This window comes from Spermophilus citellus (assembly GCF_964194105.1).
Source record: "Spermophilus citellus genome assembly, chromosome: 10".
Classification (NCBI taxonomy): Eukaryota; Metazoa; Chordata; class Mammalia; order Rodentia; family Sciuridae; genus Spermophilus; species Spermophilus citellus.
Window position 1 is genome coordinate 109,647,424 of NC_138197.1, and position 17,226 is coordinate 109,664,649.

Below are 17,226 nucleotides of genomic sequence, written 5' to 3' on the forward strand. Positions count from 1 at the left end.
TCAAAGACCAAAGGCTGAATCAGTTGGGGCACTTTGGTCATCATTCTCTCCACTTGGTAACCCCACATGATCTTTCAATGTGGTGGGTACCTGGTAAATGGACTTCTGGAGAGGTGAAAGCTTCCAGAGTAGCTGTTTCAGGAGAAATTAGCAAAAGCTGCATAGACTTTCCCAACACCAACATCTCAGTATTCTGTTTTTCAAGTCAGACCTGCCAGGTAAGCAGGTGGGACTTTGACTCTACCTCTTGATTCCTTCTCCTATAAAGACTCTATGGACAAATTTTAACATCACATCAGAAATACTTGGAGACTGTTCATTTTAGTAGGAATGCAATCCAAATGTCTAGTTATGGTCTGGTTTCTGCCAATGATGTCAGAAACATCCCATGGATGAGGCTGTTGATCTCTGTGGATGATCAGGAGAGAGATGGCTACCATTTTTTTTTACAAGAAGATAATGGCATCAACTACTTGAGGATGTGGGTCGGTAGAGAAAATTAGAATTCCAAAGAAGTGAAGACAATCACATTCTTAACATGTATATAGATCCATCGTGTTCAAGAAGTGAGAATATGTTTTTAAGAATAGGGAAAATTGAAAATGATACTCTTCCTTCAGATTTGGGGAAACTCCAGGGTATAACCCTATGTTCCAAGAATCTCAGGCTTATTGAATATGCTCTATTGGAGGCAGGCAGGAAATCCCCTGCTGCAGAGCAGTCAGCATCTTCATACCCTGTCCTGTGAATGCAAACAGGAACTTGCTCCAAATTTTTATTGCCTTTCAGAAAGTTACAGGGCTTATATCTTTGTATTCTCTTTATTTCTGCCCTTTATAACAGCCAGCTCAGGATTCAGCTATTGTTATAATTCAATACTTTTTAATCTTTTATCTGAGAATCTCATTCCCTTTGTACCAAGTTCGGGGTTACAATAAAGATTAGCGGAGTCACACAGAGTCAAGATACGTGGATTTTGCTCTGCTCCTCTTGGGTCACCTTAAGTGCTGTCTCTGAGCCATGTTTTCTTGTATATGTACAGAGAATGGTGGATATTGAATTGTAATGGAATTTGCTCCCATGTACAATTTTCTTGTTTGGGGATAAATAAGGAATAAAAAACAGTGTCTTTGAACTAAAGTCTCTTTAGATCCTCTCACAGTGTTATGATTGCAGAAACAGGTGAATTCCTTTATTTTCTTCTTTTTTGAGACATTGAGATTTTTGAAGTATCAAAACCATCTTTAGATCTAGATTAATTTCTGAAAAACTGTGCTATCCAGAATGTTTCACCTTTTTAAGAAGTCTCCATTTTCATGAGTGTAAGAGTCTGGTCTATAACTCCTTGCTTAGAAGCTAAAGCTTGCCTTTCCAGAACTTGTTGAAAAAATGAATTGATTACTTTCTCTCTTGTATACATCAGAGACCTCTGATCCTTCCCTATTGACACATTTCTCCATCTTTTGACACATTTCTCCATCTTTTGATATTCAAGTAAGATGTTTGGGATTCTTCACTCTTCTTCTGGTCCAAGCTCCTGCAATCTTGCTTGAAATATATCATGACTCATCTCCATTCCCGAGTGTCATAGGTTTATATTTCCTGAAGTGAACACACACATAGAATTTGAGGTACAAGATGTTTGATAGGAATTGACCCTGGTGAAAGGAAGGTGGAGGAAGTGGGATTGGGCTAAAGGAGAAGTCTGGCTGTCACACAGTAAAACCCTCAGAAAACCCAGTGCAGAGCTTACGAGTAAGTATCGCCTACTAGAGTTGACCCAGGTCAGACCAAAATTCCTGGCTATTTCTGACTGTGTCTGGTTCAATCATGGGATGCAAGCTGTTTTGGAAAGGGTTTGACTGGGAAAGCTGGATGCCTATAGCTGTTTGGCATGTTTTCTAAGAGGGATCTGTATGATGCTTCTTTACATCTACCACACCAAACATGGCCTCTTAGACTACTTGCTTCCAAATATAATATGCATGCACATGCATGAGGATTCTGGGAATAATGGGATAGAATGTGTGACATAAGGATTGGCCTAAGGCATCTGGCCTAGAGTTTACCCTAATGGTTCTGAAAAATTCCCGAACAGTGGTCTGTCCTGGTTATAGAATGATCTATAGGAAAGAGTGATAGCATGAGATTCAGAGGATTGGATTCTCCCTTCATTCTATTAGTCTGCTTTTTTTCATTTTTTAAATCCAGACCAGTTCACATTGAGTGGATCCACTTAAATGAGAAAGGTCCAATTGTGCATGTGCTGCCACTAATCCACACACCAAATCAAACCATCCATTGATGCTCAGACACATCCATTGTCAGCTCTCTGTTCTTGCCCATGCCATGCCCCCTGTCCATTTTTGCTATGGTTTTTTTATGTCACCCTTACTAAGAAGGCCTCCCTTTATGCCCATAGTCACAGAGCCCCCCCCCCCTCTCTCTCCCTCCCTCAACCTCTCCCATGGCTTTCTCCATTAGACTATGAGCCCAGGGTCTGGCACAGTTTGTGGCACATGGACAATGTTGTCAATTGCTTCCAAGCTTTCTGCTGTCAGTGGTTGCTTTATACATTTACAGTTTTGTCCTTTCTCTGCATTCAATGTGGACTATTGTGCATTTCTGTTTGTTTTTTAGTGCCGTTGTCCTGCTCCTCTACCTGTATTGCATGCTCCAAATGCCTGGTGTATTTGTGGATGCTCCACATATACTTGAAAAATGAATAAGTTTGTTTTCTCATCACCTTCTAAAATGTCTACATGCATTAGGCCTCAGTTGGAAGTTGGAGATTATGACATTTCTAAATTCGGATGCACACAGAAGCTCTTATTTCTCCCATCTTGAGAAAGTCATGTGAACATTGGAGATCAGACAGGAATGGACTAGTTAATACTTCCAGACAGTCTGCTACTCAGCTTAGGCTGCTATAATAAAATATCATGGACTGCATGGCTTAAACAACATTTCTCACAGTTCTGGAGGCTGGAAGTTCAAGATCAAGGTGCCAGCATTATTAAGCTCTGAAGAGAAGAAGGTCTTCTTACTAGTATGCTGATAGCCACAGTTTTACTGTGCCCTCACATGGTAGAAAGAGAAAGATCTCTCATCTTTCTCTTACTATAAGGATAACAATCCCATCAAGAGCTTCACTATTCTAATGAATTCAACAAAATCTGATTATCTCCAAACTCCAAATGCCATCACATTGGGGGTTATGGCTTCAAAATATCAATTTTGGACACAAACTCTTGGTCCATCCTGTCTGTACTCCAGAGAGCACGCTGGCTGCCTTTCATTCCACACAGCTGTAACATGAGTGGCCAGGTCATTTGCCAACTTGGATTCATTTCCTATCTCTTGACCTGGTCTTGCAAATCTACTGATATTATCAGGTCATTATATATTTCAAACTCACTCAGTTCCCAGGAAAACATCTGCGGTCCTAATCAGCTTTCAGTAAGGAGTGGAAGCTGTGGTAAGAACAACAAACAGACTTGGACTGAGACAAGGCCTGTTTAAATGTTGTTCCTGTCAAACCCAAGGGCAGCATTTGCATACATTTCCTTAATGATGATGTGTTAGATTTGGCTTCTTCATGCCGTAATCAACTGAAAACAATCCATTGTTGGCAATATTTTATCTTCTAATCAGTTTAGCTTTGTAGATCTTATTATTTCTCATTATTTTTAAAACTATTAAACTGAACAATAAGTGATCTTTCAGGGAAATGCTGCGAGGGAAGTGGTTTCTGGAGAAGGCCTCTTCATGGTCCTTTATGATATCTAATCAGTTCTGTTTCTTCTAAATAGTTTACTGAAAATATTCAATTGCTTAAATGACCTCATTTAAAAGAGGGACTTCCCCCCGCCATTGCCTTCTTGTTTTTTTTTTTTTTCTTTTTTGGTACCTGGAATTGAACCCAGGGGCACTTAACCATCATCTTTAATTTCTGTTTTTAATGACTAAAAAGTATACTGATTACAGTGTTCACCTTCCCTGTGACTGTGATTGCAGTTTTGGACATTCTACATTCAAAATGGTAATCCCCACAAGTTCTTCAAGTTGCCACACACAGAAGTGCTAACTTGAAAGCAAACAGGACCCCTGAACCCCATTCTGCCCTGTGGTACAGATACATTGTCTAGTAATTTGCTTTAAATTCATATATACCCAGAGTCCCATCTTTCCAATACGTATCGCTTGTCTACCTTAAATCCCTACATCTCAAAGCATATCTGACTGCTGTGGTTCTGCTGGGGGAAAGATTTCAAACCCTTCTTGGCATAGGGGTATCAAATATTTCATTATTTATTTCCAAGTTCATTGAGGGTCTCTCCCAGAAGTTTGCAAGAACACATCATTTGAATAGGCTTGCCTTGTTGGTGCGGGTTTCTTCACATCTAGAACAATTTTTTTCTTTACCTACTGTAGACACATTTAGGAATTCCTGAGAGTTTTCATGACAACACAATGAAATGAAATGATACAGGCTTTGCAGCCAGAGACCTAGGAGATGTGGATAATTCATTAACATCTCTGGGCCTCTACTTTCTCAGCTATGAATGAGGTATAAGACTTGCTCTGAAGGGTGATGATAAATGTAACAGAAAAAAAATTATATACCTCTGAATGCATTAGTTTGGCATCAGATAATCTAGAGAGGAACAATATGGAAAATCATTTTATTGATTCATATTATTTATACATTTTTATTTATTTCTACCACTTTTTACTGAATATTTGTGTTCCCCCTCCCAAAATAATTTATGTGGTGAAACCCTAATTTACAACGTGATTGTATTTTCAGGTGGGGCCTTTGAGAAGTAATTAGATTTAGATGAGGTCAAAGGGGTAGAGTCTCCATGATTAATGCCTTTATTTAAAGAGAGAAAAAAATATCCCTGTCTCCTTCTCTTCTCTCTCTCTCTCTCTCCCTCCTTCCCTACCCATTTCTCTCTCACTTTCCACCTGTGAAGGAAGTGAAGATATAACCAGAAAATGACCCTGACCAAGAATCTGACCATGCTTCATTCTGATCTTAGACTTTCTGCCTCCAAACCCTAAGACATATTTTCCATTTAAGCAACCCAGTCCACAGTATTTTGTCATAGCAGCCTCAACCAAGACACCTGCTAATACATGTTCCTTTCCTTCTCCCCCATCCTCATGGCATATGTTACTGGTGTCTGGAACACCTCGATGCTAGTTGGTAGTTCTCTCATAGAAGAAGATGATAGAGGGATACTGAATTGGTCTCAGCCATGGGAAAGCTTTAGGCCAGAAGAAAAAAAATAATAAAGTCAGCTAACAGGAAGCTGGCACCCTCTCTTGCCAGGCTTCGGCAAAGAACTAATTCCCATGGGTAAAAGGAGTAATTGTTACAGGGAAACAGACCTCGTGCATTTATATAGTGAGAAGTGTTTTATGGGATTAAGTGGGTGATGAAAAGTTATCATTATAATAATTTTATAATATAGACATAAAAGAGAGAGCTCAAAGAAAGACTTCTCTTGTGAAATGGTTGCCATTTAATATCTTTTTATCTTCGGGCAAGTCCACTTATATCCTTATAAATCAGCAGGAGCTAGGCACATATATTTAAGAGAAGAAATGGACCATGGGGCACCATCTCCCTGTCATAGAGCAATAGGCAGGACCATCGGGGGCATGTGAACATGTCAAGGTCAGATGCTACCAATTGTTCTCACTCCCCGTAGAGAGACCTTCTCATGATATACACTGCCTCTCTCTTGAGAATGAGGTAAGGTCTGCTCACTTCTAGAAATAAGGTCAGTTACAAATGCCTGTAGCAGCCACCTTCTATCTTATTATTTAGAAAATGCTCGTCTGGACTTGTTATCAGAAGACACAGACTGAGAGAGAAGGGATATATTTTTTTCACACGTCAGGAAGCCAGGGGCAATGTAACCTCCACATTGAAGAGAAAGGCCAGATAATAAATCTCCATGAAATACAGACTGCTCATAAGCTGCTTTTGAAGTCCTGGCTTCTTGTTAAAGAACCAAAGGCAACAGAGAGTAAACTCCTTACCTGTGTGCTTTCTGCAGAGGTGTGTGGGACTGAATGCACATGTGACATATGATCATGGGGATAATCAAAGAAGGGGGACGTTGTTTTCAGCAGAGGGGAGGAGGAAGGAAAACAACGTTTGCTGAGCTGTCTTTGGCCCTAGACATGTTTTTGCAAATGGGAGAGTCAGGATTTGACCTAGAGCAAACTGAAATTCAGAGCCCAGGTTATTTCTCAATAAGCCAAAGAAATTTCCCAACTTCAGCCTGTTCCTGGCATCTCTTACAGACAGGAATTGTGCACAGCGTTGGGGAAGAGGCCAGTAGCCAACATGCTCAGCATCAAGGCAGTGACAACATGAGCTATTCCAGGCGAACTGGTCATCACAGGTGATTAATAAGGGAAGATCTATTTCAGACTGAAGTCTGCAGGCATCTCATCACACCCTAATGTCGACAGACTAAACTGATTGGGCAGACTAAAAATTAGATCAGACCTTGTTTTGGAAACTTAAGTGTTTATGGAGATAAGGAAGGGGATAAGCTTGCCTGAACACAGACTGTGAACAGTCCAAGAGAGAGCTCCTGGCGGAGGGAATTCCCCTCAACATGGAAATCCAGTGTTTCAAGACTGAAATTGCGATGAGACATTAAATGGGGATGGTTAAGTCCCCGATCATGAAAGTCATAGAGTAATAGCTCTTTGTGTATTTTTAACAGCAGCCCAAGTTTTACACACATTCTTCTGATGGACTCGCTGAATTTGAAACGGTCTTGTTCACTCTCCCTCCTGAGACAGAGCACCTATGCCTCCATTAAACATGTTTATCGGGAGCTCAGAGGGGAGAGTGCTTTGTCCTCAGTCTCCAGGGTCACTTAATTGTCTAGGCTCAGACAAGCGAAGCTTTTAAAAAATAAAATACTTGCTGCAACCACCGCACAAAGTTTCCTTCGCTTGATGTCTCCTGGTACAAATTGATGTCTCCTGGTACACGGGCAGGACTCAAGGAGTGAAGCCCTCTTCTTGGCCAGAGATCCCGGAACTCCAGCCCACCCCTCCATCTCCTCTAAGACCTTTCTCCTTGCTAGACGGTCATCAGGTCAGGTTTGCTTACTGACCATTTTGAAGGTGACATTTACTATTAGTATTGAAGGTGGCACCAAATACTCAACTCCCTTGAACTTAGTCTTCTTATCTATAAAACTAGGGATAATAAAATCTATTTCATAAGTTTAATTATCCATATAAAGTGGAAGAACACGTATAAATCACTCAGCACATCTGATGACCCTTTGAATGCACATTCATGGAGCAGACAGAGCACTTCTGTGTCCAAATTGCCCCGGCTGGACTTGTGTTCAGCTCATTCTCCCCCCAGGGACCTGGACATCTTAACTCTGAGTCTGAGGGGATTATCAGCCTCTTCTGACCTGGCTTTAGGCACACTGTATAGGTAGAAGCTAATTGGTGTTTTCAGCTGGTTGCACTCCTCTCCTCTCACTCCTCTCCCTGTCTCCAGCCTCAGAATCTCTTGCATTAGTTTTTCTCCCAAAATTCCTGCTGAGTTCAGATTTCATAGTTCTATTTTTTTTTTCAGCATCTGCTCTTAACTAATTCAAAATTTCCCAGGTCTTATTTCAGGCTATATTTTATTAGGTCTCTCCAATACTTGTCTTAGACTACAACCTTTATGCCCCCCACACCTGGGATCCACGTGGATTATGATATTTTCCACAGTTTGTAACCCTGAACCACTATATGACTCTAAGGAAGTTTCTAAATAGAGGTGTGTGGAAGGTTGGGAAGTGTGGATGCTATTTATTCATCTTTCATTCTTTCTTCATAAACTACCTATTGAACTCCTCCTACTAGTTGGCATTTTTAAATTTCAGGGAATACATATATCCATGCAAAGTAATTCCAGCTCTCAAGAAACTTCAAGATAAGCACAAAACTTTTAATACATAATGTTGTAAAGTTTTCAATAAAGCAATGGATCTCAGTATTTACTGAACCCTGGAATCATCTGGATCAATTAAATGTAGACACCTGGCCCACCTTATACCATCCAAAAGAATAAAAATTTCAGTGAATAGGGCTTGTGCCCTGATGTATATGATCTCTTTCCAGGTGATTATGTTACATAACCATGTTTTAACATCCCCTGGGTAGGAGGAATCACGGAATATTTTGGAATCACAAAGCAAAGGCCCCTACCCTGATGAATAAGCTACTCAAGAATACCAAGGAAAGATGCATCTGAGCTGAATATTGACTAGTGACTTGCCCATATGAACAGATGAGTTTATAGAAGTGCAAGTAATTCTGGGTAGTTGAAAGTGATAGAGCCTGTGGACTTTATTTGGCCAGCAATGAGAGTCATTAAGGGATTGTTAGCAGGAAAATAATATGATCCATCTTGTGTATATCTAAAGTATCAGGACATCAACTAGGGAGCCAATTTTTCTTTCATCATAGTGTCCCCCAGCAAGAACTATCCTCCCCCCATAATAAAACCTTCAACACTGCTGGCACCTCCCTTGGTTTCAGACCTCACAAATAGGAAACACTACCCAGGAGCTAACCTTTACCCTATGCTTTTCTAAAACAAAGAACAGCTGTTCTCCAGCTTAGATATGCCTGGAGTCAACGGGGTCTCCCAGGTTTTCTTAGTTGACTGCAGAGACATGACATAGCTCCATACAGATTCGTCATGCAGTAGATTGCAGAGTCAAGTGTACTGAGACATTTTAGTTTTAAAAAGTATTTTGTCGCTGATCCCATGCTGTCAGAAACCCAGGGATCATAGCTGCTACAGACAAAATGCAATTTATTCCCTGGAAGAGAGAGTAAACTCTAAAGAAATTAAACAGCAATGACATTTTAAATGTTCTTCCTCTAATTTTCAGTATTCAAGTTCATTCATACATCAATCAATCAAGCCTAATGAGCAACTTAGGTTAGTGCTCGCTGGTGGTAGTGTTTATGTTTGCTTGCTTGCTTGCTTTGACTTTAATTCTATGATGTACAATCAATTTACTCACAGCTTTACAGGGGAAAATGAGGAGACAGAGAAAGAGAGAGAAGGAAAGAAAAAGATGATCAAATTTAATGTATGTTTTAATTGTGAACCAATCTGGTTATAAAACTGTTCAAATATATGTGTGGGGAGGGGATGAGAAAAGTGTGCCCTATACTAGAAAAAATTCCCAGGAGGGAAGTGAAAGATATTTAAAGGTACCAGGAATGTCATAGTCAATGGCAGCAAAAGCCTTATTTTTAGACTGAGAACTCTGAGGCCTAGGTAGATTGGGAAACTGGCTACAGGTTCTTGAGGGAATTACTTGATCAGAGGAGCCAGAATCAGAAATCTCATCTCCAATCCTCAGGTTTGGTTTGCTTTTCATGACACTAAAATATTCCAGGTAATGTCTGAGAAGAAAAAAACCATCTCATCATTTTTACTCATATTCATGTGGAAAAAAATACACATATCTTACAGCTAAGTCCATTTTAGCCAAAAAAAAAAAAAAAAAAAAGGACCAGGTCTCAACACACATTTGCTAAATTTATTCAATGGTTGTTATCTTGAATAGGTAACACTCACTTACTTATCAAATTATATGCTGGTATGTTGAACTGACAGGTTTTGCTTGCTTTATGGTTCCCAAGGCTAATTATTATTTTAACACCTTCTGATATGCTAAGTGAGGCTAATAACAGTAGGATTTCTCATATGTTTATTAGTCATCACCATCATCTCACATATGTATATATATTTTTTACTCCTTTCAAAGTGTCAATAAATGATTGCATTTAAACCTCACAAGCAGGTCTTATCGTAGTATTTTTTTTTCCCCTAAGAAATACTTAATGGGAAGAATGGTGGTAAAAGATATAGAACTGGAATGTGCAGTTTCAAATTTGTCCTGTCACAGCCAGTTCATGATCTTGAGTACGTCACCTGATCTTCTTGTACCTCAGTTGCCTTATCAGTAATAGGGAGCAACAGGATCAGGGGATTCGCACATCTATTTTTAGAATGAAAAATAAGGTATAATTCATGCAAGGTGTTTAGCAAGTCACCTGGCATAGTCTAACTATTCTATAGTGTTAGCTCGGATATTTATCCATTCATAAATGATGTATTCATTGCCTGTAACTAAACTTAATGAATGTTTATTATATACCAAGTATTTTTCTAAGCACTTCACAAGTAGTACCTCATTTAAGTTTTATAATGACCCTTTGAAGTAAGAACAGCGATTATGATCGCTGTCTTACGGGTGAGCAAATTGAGACACAAAAGAAGTAAAGTCACTTGTCCAAAATTTCAAATCTGGCAAGTTGCAAGACCAGGACTCAGTGTTGAAAAGTCTGGATTTAGGCTTTGCTCTGCTGCCCCCTGGGAGGGGCTCTGTGCTGGACAGTGGGGTGACAGTTGTGAGAATCATACAGTCCTGAGCTCAAGGAGTTTACAGAGAATCAGCGCAGTGAGTTGACCCTAAAAGTCAGTAAGCCCTCTGCAAAAGTGTGATACAGAAGAGAGAATTCTGAACTCTCCCTAAGAGCTAAGGGGAAGCATCAGTTATTCCCAGCCCTCTGTGGAAATTCATTATACAAAATAGAGTCCTTCCTGTCACATTCACTACCATGGAGTCCAGAGACCAAGAGAAAGAAAGGAAAACACTCAGGTTATAAATATATGCCCCAGGAACTATTTCCTGAAACCAATCTAACAAAACAGCCTGCTCTTTTATTTTATTTATTTTTTAAGACTAGTTTTTCTTAGCAACTGACCATGGAACTGCCAACCAGAGCCTTAAAACTAGCTCTACGTAGTCACTGCCTCATCCACCAATCAGAGCTCACCAGCTCCTGTAAACACCAAATATGCCAAGGAATTTACATGTGGAGATTCCTCTGCCCTAATAAAGCCCCCAGTCTTCCCTTTGTTCTCTGGACATGGTAAAAGCTACGTGGCCTCTGTATGTGTGCCAGATTGCAACCCTAATCTTTGTTTATTCCCAAATAAAAGTTCCTGTATTAGGGATCCATCCATGTTTCTCTGACTCCTATTGTTTAGCTCTGCTTGCTGTATAGTCATGCACATGCCTGAGGGTCACCCTCACTCTGGCTGCTTTTCATGACACTTGCTACCTTAAGCTGGACACCAGCACCCAGATTCCAGGTGTCAGACTATCTTTATATATAGGCCTGTCATTTTCATGTAACCCTCTCTCATGTTCTAAATTGCCTTTCTATGGGTTGCCAGGAAAAAAAAATTGGCACTCCATGAGAACTCCTTGTTCAAAATGCCACACATTACCAAGCTGATGATTCAACATGTGTTTTCTGGGTGCATCCAACCTATAAGCTCCAGTGCGAGAAACAAGTTCACACTACTTTTATGCTCTGGCACCATCTTTCCCAAGGGCGGGGCTCTTGTTTCTTCTGTGTCCAACTTCTCATACGTATATTATGATTTCTGCTTTTGCAAAACAGGACGTTGCTTAACCAAGTCCTTCTGGGAGGAAGCACAGCCCAGCAAGCAGAACAATGATTTGAAAGTCCTGGGTTCTATTTTCAGCTCCGCTGTTGACTAGCTATGCATTCAGCTCTAGGAAGGTCAAAAGCAGAGGGTCCTTGCACTGACGACTTTGTCTGTGCAGCTCTAGAAGGAAAACATATCAGGCATCTGGCTCTCAGCCTAGGGAGCTACAGTCTTTAGAGAATAGATGTATAGTTGTGCTTTGTTTTCAGTTTTAAAGCAAAAGAACAGGACAAACTTCTGACGTGGGGAGAAAGGGCGGGTAGAGAATGAAAAGAGGAACCTGATAACCTTTTAAACAATCCAGGGGTGAAAGGATTGCTTGAGTCATTCAGATCAAAGAAACCTCTCTGGTACAAGCTGAAGTCTCCTGTGTTTGAAAAGGAAGAGGCAGAGGGAGCTAAGCTTTGACACACTTCTCTAAACTTTGAGGATAGCAGGGGGTCCAGACTCTGCCTCTAGGGCCCAGACTGGGAACCCAGGTTGGCAGGGCCTGTGGACAAACCAGAAAACCCTGGCTCCTTCTAAATTGGTCTGCAGCTGCTAGTACCAATCTCACATCATAGGGAAAAGCAGGCTACTGTTGCCAGTATTGCTGAGTTTTTAAGAGAAACTCAACACTTAGATTTTTGTCATTAGAATTTCTGATTTTTTAAAATGACTCTTAAAGAGATATTGGGCAGGCAAAGATAAATAGCCTAACCTGTGCCCTTCCCATGTCAACTTCATATGTTGATGGGATGGGTTCCATAAAAGTTTAAATCATTGTTCTGCTATGAATGAACAGCAGTTATACTACATGCAAAGGCTGTTAGCAGTGACACTCCACTCCGACTACATCTTAGAATACCTGGGAGTTTTAAAAATACCCATCCTTAGGGACAAATGCAAGGATTCTGATCTAATTAGAGAGGGATGTAGCCTGAGCATTGGGAGTTTTAACTGCTCCTAGTTAGTCAAACAGTCTATGGTGATTGAGACGCTGTGTTAGGGTATTGCAAGAAATTTTTAAAATTTCAGAAGGTTGTAAAACATGATAAAATGCACAGCCAATTCCTAAATGTGGATGGGAGAATTGACATGCAATATGAACCACTTTTTATTTTTTTATTAACTGGGATGTTTAACTCTCTAGTATCATGGCTGGTAGCCTTCGTGTCTTTGGGCTCATTAGGAGCCAGCTGACAACAGACACTCACTGGGCAAAACGGGTATTGTCATAAAGGTCAAACACAACAAAAGCCAAAGGACAAGTGCAAGCTTGAGCATAGACAAGTATTTAGAGGAGAAATTGATTTGTTGTCTGATGGTTATGAACTGGGCAGTAGAGCAAAGTAAGTCTTTTACAAGTGAAATTCAATCTCTGTCCACATTCTAATGGCTGCAAAGCTCACCATATGAAGCTAATAAATGATGCATAAAACTAATACTTTTAGTTTTTTTCTTCCTTGTTTTGTAGATTTATGCATTATAAATAACATGATCAAGTGTCAGTGGTTATATCTATGGCTAATTCTTTTCATCTTCAGTTCCTGTTGCTATTTGCTATATTTCTCATGAAAGATGCTCATATGAATTGAGTACATTAAATCATAGACAATGGGATATTAAGTGGGGGCACTTCCTTTTGTCTAGGTATAACAGAAGAGGCCCAACATAGTTGGTGCCAAAGAACTCCTTATTCTAAAGCAAAGTGGGAAAGAGCCAAATGAGAAACACTTCAATGGGACACCCTGGAAATCTTGATATGTGTTTTCTGGACTTTAAGTAACATCAATCCTGATGGCTGACTCATACCTGAACAGGAGACTGTGTCTAGAGCTGCCCTTCCTGATGTCTGGGACAGAGCAATGTTGTAAATAAGCAGCACTACTAAAATTTAGTGGGGCAGATAAGGACTTTGCTCAAGAAGGGCAGACTGGGTCATCTTGGAAGAAAATTGCCTGGAAGGGTACCGTGACTCCATTACTATTAGAAGCCAGGAGAATGAAGTCATAAGTGGCTAGCCTGGGAAGGAATAAGTGGAGTCCAGGGAACAGTTACTGAAAGATGCTTGTGATATAGGGGGAAAGAGACATCTTGTAATATAAATTTCAAAAAACCAACCAAATGTCCCATGAGATGAAAATCCATGAGGGTCCACTACACCCAGAGGGCCCCAATGACAAATTGCAATAGCACTGATCAAGCTAGAACTTCTTATTCCACCTTCCCACCTTCCCCCTGCTTCTCTGGCTTCCTCTTTGAAGAGGCCAGAAATTTTAGCTAGACAAAGGGAGGAGATGGAGAAGAAGTTGGGGAAACCAGCCTGGCTGCTCCTTCTGTTCCTGGATTTCCAACCTGAGATACAACAGAGCTGGGAGAGGAGACGAGACAGAGCTGAAATGTACATGGATTAGACTTTGGACTAGATTTTTTACTACCTTGGAAAAGAGACTTTTTACTTCATTTGTTTTCTGTTGGTAATTACAAATGCCAACAGAGATCTGCCCAGAGCTTTATTGGTTAGTGGAGCCTGGGAATTAGGGGTAAATAGTCAAAATACCAGTTTTGAAGGGGCAGAAGCAAAATAAAAATTGCTTTTGACTGTAATCCACTAAGTCAAGCCCACAGAGTAAAGCTATTAAAGTTAAATAGAGAAAAAGGTTTTGTAGCATGGATTCAGTTTTGTAAGTCTGCAATGTGATGTCATGGTCATCCATTAAATTCTGATCTTCAGAGTGAGCTTTGCTCCCTGCAAGATATATTGGGGTAAGGCAGCATTTCTGCAGGAGGCTAGTAAGTAGTCCCTAAAAAACAGCTTCATTGTCAAAGATATTGGTTAAAAACTTAATTACTCAAAAATAAATAAATAGACTTATTTACTGTAGGTCTTCCTGAGACCTTTAATAGGTTAATATGGGTTGTGAAATCTGTAAAAAGAGGCCGCATGTTCTCTGTGATCTGCAAATGCTAAAACACAATAAGGGGGTAAGGAGGGAAGAATAGAAGTTCGTTGGATTAGACAAAGGGGAATGAAGAGAAGGGGGGCAATGGGAATAGGAAAGACGGCAAAATCAATCAATCAATCAGACTTTCCTATGTTCATACATGAACACACCACTAGTGTAACTCCACGTCATGCTCAAGAATGGGATCCTAATTAGAATAAGTTATACTCCGTGTATGTATAATATGTTAAAATACCCTCTACTGTCATATATATCTAAAATAAATAAATAAATAGAAGGGACAACTGATGCAACATTTTTACGTTCTTTTGTCCAAGGAATATTATTATTCCCCAAACTTCAGGCTTTCATTCAATTAAAATTTTCTGAGCATCTACCACGTGCAGGTGTGGAGGATGGGTATTGGGAATTAACTGAATATATTACATGTGGTCCCTTATCTGAAAGACCTTTTGGTCCAATGATTGCTTATTTCACTCCTGTGTTGTTTAGTTTGAAAGTTTTTCAAGGACCTCTATTCAATTCCATTTTCTGGGTTTCTGCCACTGCAGACCTTTTTGTTAACAAACATATGCAAAACATCTGAGGAAGAAGTTGCCATGTATAAAGAATGTGCTTTTGTACAAAAAGGGAAAAAAAGGTAATGAAAAAGGGCATTCACGGCCAAGCATAACAAAAATGTTTGGTAACCTGTTCCAATCCTTGATGTGTTTTAGATGACCATGGAAAGTCCTTAATTGAAAGCCTAAAGTCATTCTCTTCTTCCTTGGATCTTATATCCTTTCTGTATTAGATACCAAATGGCCATATTTCTCTCCCTCTGCTCACTCGGAAAAGATGCGACATCAGCCATGTGGATGTGCTAGGACTTCCTGGAGGTATTTTGACAAATATTTTTGTTATATGTTGTTGAATATTGCTGGATAGTTTTGGTCTTTCTTCTTCACCAGCCTAACACACATGCATACACAAATATGTACATACCTACGTGCACACATACCCCCTTCCAAAACAGGACAAGTCTAAGATTCTGTGCCCTTGCAGATGAAGCAACCAGTATTAAGTGACAGGAATTCCTCTACCTCAAAGGAATACAAGTTCCCAGCAGATATTCTCATCCAAGGGTTTTATATGCGATGGCTCTCCTCTATTTCCAGTGAAAGGTCTTTCAGATAAGGGACCACATGTAATATATTCAATTAATCCTCAATACCCATCCTCCACACTGCACATGGTAGATGCTCAGAAAATTTTAATTGAATGAAAACTTCAGGGAATGGAGCCTGAAATCAAAACCATAGGTTCTAGAGATGTGGCTTAGTGGTAGAATACCTGCCTGGCATGCATGAGCCCTGGGTTCAATCCCAAGAGCAAGAACAACAACCACAGGAGAAAAAATAAATAAAAAGATCCAAACAATAGCAAGTTGTTTTATAGCCTTGACCCAGTCAACATATTTCTTAAATACATCTCAACTTTCTTCTACCTTTTTCCATCATGCACATCACTATTAATGTCTAAGCCATCATCATCTAGAAACATAATTACAGGTATCAATGGGTTTCCCACTTTTGCTTCTGTCCACTATAGTTAAATTTTCACATAGAATAAATGTCCTTAAAACTGAGTTATAGTATACAATTTTGGCCAAAATAAAGTAACAGGGCTAACTTGAAAAAACTAGAAAAATGAAAAACACACATACACTTTCAAATGTTGGGCAAAAAAAAACCCAACATTTAGGGCTGGGGTTGTGGCTCAGTGGTAAAGTGCTTGCCTAGCATGTGTGAGGCACTGGGTTTGATTCTCAGCACTGCATATAAATAAATGAATAAAATAAAGGTTCATAAACATCTAATATATATATATGTGTGTGTGTGTGTGTGTGTGTGTGTGTGTGTGTGTGTGTATCCAACATTTATATTTTTCAGATGCTAGATCCAAGGTAGAATATTACTTTGATCCTTACAATAAGGGAAAGCAACAATGTATTATGGTGTCATCAACCATTCCTGTTGTCCCAGCTTGTCTGAAATGTAGAGAGGTTCCCAGAACTGAGCCTTTCAAGGCTAAGACTAGGAAAGTCCTGGAAAAATAGAATGAGTTGTTCACCTAAAAGTCCTGTGTGAATGGATGACTGCTTGTGAGGAATTGATAAGGTACAAAATAATATTACCAGTCTTGATGAGACAAGGAGATAGAGGTAGAAGTTTAGACAGGCAGGGAGGCTAGAATTTGAGAGATGACTATCAGAAAGAAGGCTATATGGAGAAAGGATTCTGCAGATATACAGAAGGGTCCGTCCCCACAAGTCATTGGCTGAGTTCTGATTTGTACATCCATAACAAGCAATTCCCTGAGAATGAGAAATGAAACACCAGAAAGGAATAGTTAGGAAATTCTTGTACCTCACACAGGACCGGGATTAGTTTCTGATCCCCCAAGCAAGAAGAAAAATGCCTCACAATTTAGCAAACATTGGGTAGAATTCTTAGAGCGGCATTATCTTAGTAGTGGGAATAAATAGTTCTAGATTAATGACCATTATGGACCCATCCTAACAAACTTTACTTGATGGGATGTCTCTGTTTCCAAGTAACCTAACTTGGAAAATGAAATGACAAAAAACAAAACAAAACAAAAAACCCTAACATTACTTTAGAAAATTCATAAATCCAGGAACAAGTTAGC